At 48.3% G+C, this 9,790-nt stretch overlaps 1 non-coding gene across 1 annotated transcript; it reads left to right on the top strand.

The window, feature by feature from the left end:
* Positions 1–2,830: 2,830 nt before the first annotated feature.
* trnal-uag (transfer RNA leucine (anticodon UAG)) lies at positions 2,831–2,913 on the top strand. The gene has a single exon. It is a non-coding gene; the product is annotated as a tRNA-Leu (tRNA).
* Positions 2,914–9,790: the final 6,877 nt, after the last annotated feature.

The following is a 9,790-nucleotide window of genomic DNA, read 5'->3' as shown; positions in this document are numbered from 1 at the left end:
ATGTCAGCGAGGGGTGAGAGAGGGCGGTCAGTGCAGCAATAAAACCAGGTGAAATGGAAAATGGAGTCCTCAATCCGAGTGAAAGCTTTTCAACAGCAAACATACTGGAGTGAGAGACAGGAAAGATCTAGTCTGGAAGTGTGGAGTCTCTGAATTTCAATGGAATTGGAGAGTTTGTGAGGAGAGAGAAACATAGAGAGACAGCAGGAGCCGGGAGCTGACAGCAGCTTTTCTCCGCCCCGTCCTCTCTCTGCCTTGAAGTTGCTCTGTGCCACCATCACTGGCTTCATTTCTGACCCAGTTCACATTGACAGAGAGAATTTGTGCAGAGTCCCGGACATGACCGATAGTGCAGCCGCCCAAACGGCTCCTCCAGCCGCCGCCGCCGCCCAAGTCAAGACCCCCAAGAAGAAGAAGGCGGCTCCCCGGAACAAGCCAGCCGGTCTCCCGTTGGGCGAACAGATCCTCAAGATTGTGCCGGCTTTCAGCGATCACAAGGGGATGTCCCTGGCCGCCATAAAGAAGGCTCTGGGTAGCAGCGGTGTCGATGTGGAGAAGCTCAGGACCCAGATCAAGCAAAGTATCAAGAGGAATGTGAACAAAGGCTCCCTGGTGCAGAGCAAGGGACAGGGAGCCTCCGGCTCCTTCAAAATCAGCAAGAAGGAAAACCCAGGGAAAAGTGGGAAAGAAGGTGAAGAAACCAGCAGACAAGAAATCTTTAGTGAAGAAACCAGCAGACAAGAAATCTTTAGTGAAGAAACCAGCAACCAAGAAATCTTTAGCGAAGACACCAGCAGCCAAGAAATCTTTAGTGAAGAAACCAGCAGATAAGAAATCTTTAGTGAAGAAACCAGCAGACAAGAAATCTTTCATGAAGAAACTAGCAGACAAGAAATCTTTCATGAAGAAACCAGCAGAAAAGAAATCTTTAGTGAAGAAACCAGCAGACAAGAAATCTTTAGTGAAGAAACCAGCAGCTAAGAAATCTTTAGTGAAGACACCATTAGACAAGAAATCTTTAGTGAAGAAACCAGCAGACAATAAATCCTTCGTTAGAAACCAGCAGACAAGAAATCATTGGTGAAGAAACCAGCAGCCAAGAAAGTGACAACAAAGAAAATAACAGCCAAGAAAACGAGCAGCAAGGCGGCGGCAACGCCAAATAAGGCGGTGAAGAAAGCAGCGCTTCAGAAAAAGTCTCCTGCGAAGAAGGTCAAAAAAGGCAAGAGTGCGGCGGGCGGAAAGGCGCTGAAGAAAGTGCAGACATGGAAGAGCAAGGTCAAGCCGAAAGCAGCGAAGGCTCAGAAAGCAGGGTCTGGAAAGAAGTGAAAGAGCGCGGGAAACATGTAAACATCTGAACACAAAGGCTCTTCTCAGAGCCACCCACATCTCTCAGGAAAGAGCTGATCCCCTGATCAAATGATCCCTGTCCCGGCCCCGCCTGCAGATTCCACATGGAAATGATTTGGAGTAAATCCAGGATCCCTGGTGACTCGCTGAGATCCCCTCCACCCAGCCCTTTCCCCACTCTCTGTAATAAAACAGAAGGATGTCCGGCCCTCACTCGAACTGGGGATGTGTTCGGTGTAGTCTCAGTTCACAAATTCAGGGGGAGAGTCCTGTAAGGTAGCTCGGTCACTCTGACTGAAACCGCCAGTTCCCCGGGGCTGCAGCCACTGACACTGCGGGGAGAGAATCCCCGACTGTACCCCGCCGCCGGGGGAACAAACAACGTTGTGTCCGGAGAATAGGGAGGGCCGGGGAGAAGGCACATATTAAAGCGCTGCAGTGGACTCAGCTCCTGTGTGTGCACAACTCTCACTGATTCCGTCCTCTGGGAACAGTGCGGTCTAAACAGATCAGGTTAGGAGAGAAACACACAGCCCGAGAATGGCCTCTTTCTTCCTGCATTTACTCTGTTCTGGGAGCAGATTCTCATTGAGAAGTGGCGCTCAGATCACCGGAGAGAAAAAAAAAACACAATTCAAACTTCCAAATGAAAAACAGAGAATTCACCCGGACACTTCCATTATTAAATTAATTCATCAGCTCCGAACCAGTTCCCGTTAATGTACCGGGATAATCTCGGGATTTATCAAATCGAAGGCAGCGGGATTTATTAAATTGTTGATTCTGACACCCTGTAGTTCAGTTCTTCACTTTACTGGAGGGGGAGATGTGTGAGCAGAGAAACAGAGCGAAATCCAGAGAGGGAACTGAAAACACACCTGGACAGATGTGAAACAGGTCAATCCACTGTTACAATAACTCCATCACTGATTCCCTCCTGACAGTAACCAGTCCTTTCACAGAGACTGTGGGTGGCTCTGAAAAGAGCCTTTGGTTTATTAGATGACATTTTGGCCGCTTTACTTTTTCTGGGAGCTCTTGAGTGCTGGTTTTCTTGGGCAGCAGCACGGCCTGGATATGAGGCAGCACCCCGCCCTGAACGATAGTCACCCCTCCCAGCAGCTTGTTGAGCTCCTCGTCGTTGCGGACGGCCAGCTGCAGGTGTCTGGGGATGATGCGGGTCTTCTTGTTGTCCCGGGCCGCGTTACCGGCCAGCTCGAGGATTTCAGCGGTCAGATACTCGAGCACAGCAGCCAGATAGACCGGGGCTCCGGCACCCACACGCTCAGCATCGTTACCCTTTCTCAGGAGCCAGTGAACACGGCCCACCGGGAACTGCAGTCCAGCCCGGGAGGAGTGAGACTTGGCCTTGGCCCGAGCTTTCCCGCTGCTCTTTCCTCTTCCAGACATTTCCACAATGTCACAAATACTTTCACAAAGAATGAATAATTTCCTTAGCATTAATAATAACCGGCAGGCGGTCAGGATGGCCGAGCGGTCTAAGGCGCTGCGTTTAGATCGCAGTTTCCATTGGAGGCGTGGGTTCAAATCCCACTTCTGACACCTTGTGTTTTGACTGCACTGGAGGCGTTTGGGAGCAGCGGTGAAGAGCAAAGAGAGAACAGGAAAGAACATGGACAAGCAAAATAACAATGGACCCAAAGATGTTGCATCAAAATATTAGAGGAAGAGGCAACTGAGCAAACAGCAGGGCACAGAAAAGATCAAAAATGTAACCTTTGTATCGGGGTGGAAGATGTTGCCAACATCCTTAATGAATACATTACTGTCTTCTCAAATGAGGGGGTGATGCAGATATTGTTATGAAGGAGGAGGAGTGTGAAGTATTGGATGTGATAACTTAAGGAGAGAGGAAGTCTTAATGGGATGAGCATCCTTGAATGTGGATAAATCACCAGGACCAGATGAAATGTACCCCAGGCTGTTGAATGAAGCCAGGGAAGATATAGTGGAAGGTCTGACCATCATTTTCCAGAGGATTGGAGGTCTTGTAACGTTGCAATAAAAGCAAAATACCACGCAGATCAAGCATGGCTGAGCCTTTAGAGTAGAGAAACAGGGCTGAATTCCCTGAACCAGTGCTACAGCTTTCAGAATAGAAGGAGCCTATACAAACCTGATGGGTTCCACTTAAACAAAAGAGCTGGAGGTGTTGACAGTCAGAACAGATAAAATGTGGAGGAGTGTTTGAAGCAGATTCTGTGTGGTTACTGTAGTTGTACTATGGAGTTATTTCAAGGAGGTGATTCTGAATGTAATGGATCAACGTGGACCCACCCAAGGCAAAGGTCACTGAAAGTGGCAACGCAGGTGGATAAGGTAGTCAAGAAGGCATACGGCATGCTTGCCTTCATCGGTCGGGGTATAGAGTATAAAAATTGGCAAGTCATGTTGCAGCTGTACAAATCCTGAGTTAGGCCACACTTAGAATATTGCGTGCAATTCTGGTCGCCACACTACCAGAAGGACGTGGAGGCTTTGGAGAGGGTACAGAGGAGGTTTACCAGGATGTTGCCTGGTCTGAAGGGCATTAGCTATGAGGAGAGGTTGGAAAAACTCGGATTGTTTTCACTGGAACGACGGAGGTGGAGAGGCGACATGATAGAGGTTTACAAAGTTATGAGCGGCATGGACAGAGTGGATAGTCAGAAGCTTTTTCCCAGGGTGGAAGAGTCAGTTACTAGGGGACATAGGTTTAAGGTGCGAGGGGCAAAGTTTAGAGGGGATGTGCGAGGCAAGTTTTTTACACAGAGGGTGGTGAGTGCCTGGAACTTGCTGCCAGGGGGGGTGGTGGAACCAGATACGATAGAGACGTTTAAGAGACATCTTGACAAATACATGAATAGGAAGGGAATAGAGGGATATAGGCCACGGAAGTGCAGAAGGTGTTAGCTTAGGCAGGCATCAAGATCGGCGCAGGCTTGGAGGGCCGAATGGCCTGTTCCTGTGCTGTCCTGTTCTTTGTTCTTTGTTCTAAGCTTCCCTGTGGTCCAGCCTGGTTGAATGGAACTGAAGCAAACAAATCATCCAGAAGAGGAAAAGAAATATAAGGCCATGAAAGCACAGAATTCAGATGGATGCAATACCAGATGGTATGGCAAGAGTGTAAAACAGCAACAGACTGGTGAATAAAACTTTCCCATTGAATAAGACAAGAGAAGAGAAGGGTAATAATAGTGTCAGAGGTGAGTTGTGACACTATTCACATTCCACCTTGATCTGAATAGGACTGTTGAAGGGAGTGATTGAGAAGAATAGAGGAGAAATGAAAAGAAAGGAGAAATAAACAAAAGGTCTTTTGATTTTAGAATGCTTGTTTTTGGAAATGACAGACTGTAAAGTGTGTGTGTCAGAAGATATAGAGCGAAGTTGGGTATGACAAGATCACAGGAAAGTTGTGCCCTGAGACAAGGTGTGTGTTGACAGGAAAGCTGCTTTCTTTTGCACAAAATGTAATTTATTCATATAATTTGTGCAATTATATTGCAAAGCAGTTCAATTTTAATATTACATAAGGTACAATACAGATCAGTTTCCTTCAATAAAGTACATGAGGTATCTCACTATCCCTGCCTGCACAGGTTATATTTACAGTATTTACATTACACATCAAACATTCTCTGGTACAAACAGCCCGAGCGGTTTTACACAGGTTCCAGCCTCTCGCTGTACTCGGGCCTTAGTCTGTCGCCTTTCTATTGAGACTCCATGGTGGCTTCCCCAAGCTTTAATGCCGTCCCACAGCACATAGTCTTGAACGTTGGAATGTGCCAGTCTGCAACACTCGGTCATAGACAGCTCTTTGCACTGGAATACCTGTCCCACGGCCGGGCTCGTTCTCAATAGAGATCATTTCAAATGAACATTTCCTAAATCCGTGCTTTCTCTCTCGCAATAAAGAGAACAGGATGTCTGGCAGATTCAGTGTGAGACGATAACACTGCCGGGTAAAGGCCGCTTTCCAACTCCAATCTTAACACAGGAGATTCCCCAAACAGCTGCAATAGGGTGTTTGTAAACTGTTGGAAGCGGATGTGTGTGGAAATGGTGATGTTACTGAGGAGGTTCCTTGTTATGGAATGGATTGTGTTTTGGTGGGAATATTACTGAGTGTTAATTGTAACAGGATCATATTTAAAAGCTCCGGCTTTCTGGAAAGCCTTGACTATGAAGGTCGAGTCTGGAAGGGTTTGCGTGGAGAGCTGGGTTTCGGTTCTACTGTTAATAAAGGGTTTGAAATTGGCAGCCCGGAGGAAACTGGAGGTGGAGCTGAAAGATAAGGTGCCGTTCTCTCTCTGTCTGTCACTCTGGGTGTCTCCTTCATTCTCGCTCTCTGTTTAATCTTCACTCTTGTCTCCTCCCCTCCCTGCTCTCACTCTGCCTTTCTCAGCCAGGTCCGGGCGGCCTGTAAAAAAAAGGAAGCTGACGGAATCAGTCTCTTTTATTGTGCACTGATTTGAGGCAAGAATTATCATGGTGGCTGTGGTGGGGAAGAGACGGTCGCCCACCTCCTCCTGGAATGTGTCTTTGCAAAGCAGGTGTGGAAAGGGATGCAGTGGTTTTTGTCGAGGTTCATCCCAAGCAGCTCTATAACACAGGAGTCTGTGCTCTACGGGCTGTTCCGAGGGACGCACACCGAGACAAACATCAACTGCTGCTGGAGGACTATCAATTCGGTGAAAGACGCCCTTTAGTCTGCCCGAAACTTGCTGGTCTTCCAGCGCAAAGAGTTGTCCACCACCGAATGTTGCAGACTGGCACATTCCAAGGGCCAGGACAACGTGGGCAGGGACGCACTAAAGCTTGGGGCAGCCGCAGCAAAGGCTCAATGGGGAAAGACCATGGTGTAAGGTCCCCCCACCAAGCTGAGCGGAGGGGCTGGATCCATGGGAAACCCTTCGAACCGTACAGGGAAAATTTTGTGTGCTGTAAATGTAGAAATGTATATGGCATGACAATGAAATGGAAGAGTTGTGAGGCAACTCGTGATTGTAGAGAAGGAAACTGATCACCTTTGCACTGTTTGCATTTTTTGACTTGATGCTGTTTTAAACTGTTTGGGAATGTAATTTTTACAGATTTTTATGAATAAAGTATATTTTGGAAATTAAAAAAAAAAGTCTGGCAGTATACCAGAGTATGGTCCTGGCCGGCAGCATATTAGAATCCATGAGGAAAGGCATCATCACCCTCATCGACAAGGGGGAGGGGGCAGAAATCAGAAATTGGCGGCTCATCTCACTGCTTAACATCGACTACAAGATTCTGTCAAAAGTCATCGCCAGTCGAGTCAAGTCTGCTCTGGAGTTGGTGATTGACCCTGATCAGACCTGTACTATACCAGGCAGGAAGATATCTGATCGCCTCGCGCTACTCAGGGATACGATCACCTATGTACGGGACAGGAGGGTGGACACCTGCCTCATCAGCCTGGACCAGGAGAAGGCTTTTGACAGGATATCGCACACCTACATGATGGACGTACTTTCCAAAATGGGGTTTGGGGAGGGAATCTGCAATTGGATCAAACTGGTCTACACAAACATCAGTCGCGCAGTCTCAATCAATGGGTGGGAATCAGAAAGTTTCTCAATTCCATCTGGAGTCAAGCAGGGCAGTCCTCTCTCCCCTGTCTTGTTTGTTTGCTGTATTGGACCCTTTTCTGAGTCTATTAAGAAGAATGCGAGTATCAGAAGGGTAACAATCCCAGGCAGTGGAGGCACTCAGGTTAAAACCTCCCTGTACATGAATGACGTCGCCGTTTTCTGCTTGAACCCGCTGCCTGTGCGCAGACTGATGAGCATCTGTGACCAGCTCGAACTGGCATCGGGAGCCAATGTTAAACACAGCAAGAGCGAGGCCATGTTCTGTGGGAACTCAGCTGACCGATCCTTTGTCCCCTTCACCATTAGGTCAGCCGACCTGAAGGTGCTGGGGTATGCTTCGGAAGGGCCGGGGCGTGCACCAAAACCTGGGAGGAACGAGTAGCCAGGGTACAACATAAGCTGAACATGTGGGAGCAGCGATCTCTCTCCATTGTGTCAGGTTACTGTACGTGGTGCAGGTCTGGCCCATCCTGCACTCCTGCACTGTGGTGATCACCTGAGCCATTTTCCGCTTCATCTGGGGATCCAAAATGGACCAGGTCCCGAGGGACACGATGTTCAAACCTCTGGAGAAAGGCGGGAAAAATGTACCCAACATCGCCCTCATCCTGATGGCTACCTTTGTGTGTGGCTGTGTAGACCTCCAGTACGCAAACTCCAAGTGTCACTCCATGCTGAGTTTCTATCTGTCCCCGGTGTTGCGAAGGATGGGCCTGGTCATATTGCCGTGGAACGCTCCATCCAGTTGGACTGTGCTGTAACACCTATCCTTCATGGAAAAGTTTCTGTGGAAAAACACCTTTGACCACCAATCCATCAGGCACTGGTCTGCACGGAATGTTCTCAAGGCCCTACGGGAAAAGAAGATGGTGGATCCTGTCGGATGGTTCCCCGAGCAGACTTCCAAAGTCATTTGGCGGAATGCCCCATCACCAGAACTTTCAAACAAGCACCAAGATGTAGCTTGGCTGATGGTGAGAAGAGTCCTCCTCGTCAGATCCTTCCTGCATGCCCGAAGTCTCACCCCCTCTGCACAATGCCCTCGAGGTGGCTGTGGTGGGGAAGAGACGGTTGCCCACCTCTTTCTGGAATGTGTCTTTGCAAAGCAGGTGTGGAAAGAGATGCAATGGTTTTTGTCGAGGTTCATCCCAAGCAGCTCTGTAGCACAGGAGTCTGTGCTTTACGGGCTGTTCCCAGGGACGCACACCGAGATAAACATCAACTGCTGCTGGAAGACTATCAATTCGTTGAAAGATGCTCTTTGCTCTGCCCGAAACTTGCTGGTCTTCCAGCGCAAAGAGTTGTCCACCACCGAATGTTGCAGACTGGCACATTCCAAGGTCCAGGACTACGTGCTGAGGGACGCACTAAAGCTTGGGGCAGCTGCAGCAAAGGCTCAATGGGGAAAGACCACAGTGTAAGGTCCCCCCACCATAGTGAACTGAGGGGCTGGATCCATGGGAAACCCCTCGAACTGTAGCCAGAAATTATTTGTTTGCTGTCAAATGTACATGGCATGAGAAATGAAATGGAAGGGTTGTGAGGCAACTCACTCCTGTATTGAAAGAAACTGATCTCCTTTCCACTCTTTGTATTGTTTGACTTGGTGCTTTTTGGAACTGTTTTGTAATGTATTTTTTTTACAGATTTTTATGAATAAAGTATATTTTGGAAGTTAATAAAAGAAAGTCTGGCAGAGGTAAAGGAGGGAAAGGACTAGGCAAAGGCGGAGCAAAGCGGCACCGCAAAGTGCTTCCTGACAATATCCAGGGCATCACCAAACCAGCAATCCGCCGCCTGGCTCGCCGTGGCGGGGTCAAGCGGATCTCGGGTTTGATCTATGAGGAGACTCGCGGGGTGTTGAAGGTTTTCCTGGAGAATGTGATCAGGGATGCGGTCACCTACACTGAGCACGCCAAGCGCAAGACGGTCACTGCCATGGATGTGGTGTACGCTCTGAAACGGCAGGGCCGCACAACTCGACCCTTTCCAGCAAACACACACTCTTCGAAGAGCCACCCACCGTCTCACAGAGAGAGCAGTGAGCTGGAAACGGGAGATGGGATAGGCTAATATAAAAGCAAAATACTGCGGATGCTGGAAATCTGAAACAAAAACAAGAAATGCTGGATTCACTCAGCAGGTCTGGCAGCATCTGTGGAAAGAGAAGCAGAGTTAACATTCCGGGTCAGTGACCCTTCTTCGGAACTGACAAATATTAGAAAAGTCACTGATTATAAACAAGTGAGGTGGGGGTTGGGCAAGAGATAACAAAGGAGAAGGTGCAGATTGGACCAGGCCACATAGCTGACCAAAAGGTCACGGAGCAAAGGCAATCACTGAGGAAGGAGATGTGGCTGTGAAAACGAGTTTTGGTAGATACCTTATCAAACACCAGGAGGGAAATAGAAAGCAATGAAGGTGAACAAGGTAAAAGAGACAAACGAAAATCCCGATGGGATAGGCTGTTCAGAACTGACTGGAATAAATCTGTGCTGTGTTCGGGTAGAAAACTGGAATCCCCGAAATTGACATTTCAGTTGCAGCAAGGATGTGCAGTGGATTTGATTTTCTAAACGGGCTGTGTAAATAGTGCCCGAGGCTCCACAGTTAGTTATTTCTCCAGTCGACACATGCCCTCAGTGAAAAGCCTCATCACTCCTCCAGAATCACTCATTGTTTTCATAGAATTTCAAAATGATTTCGCTGCAATGAGGGAATCCGGGAATTTTGCAGCTGCCGTTGAATCGGTCACTGGAAGCAGACCCACTTGTGATGTTATTTCCCCCGAGACGGTGTTTCCTGCACTGAAA

Source organism: Heterodontus francisci, unplaced genomic scaffold (genome assembly GCF_036365525.1).
Source record: "Heterodontus francisci isolate sHetFra1 unplaced genomic scaffold, sHetFra1.hap1 HAP1_SCAFFOLD_43, whole genome shotgun sequence".
In the NCBI taxonomy this organism is placed as follows: domain Eukaryota; kingdom Metazoa; phylum Chordata; class Chondrichthyes; order Heterodontiformes; family Heterodontidae; genus Heterodontus; species Heterodontus francisci.
This window is presented reverse-complemented; position numbering and strand designations above follow the sequence as displayed.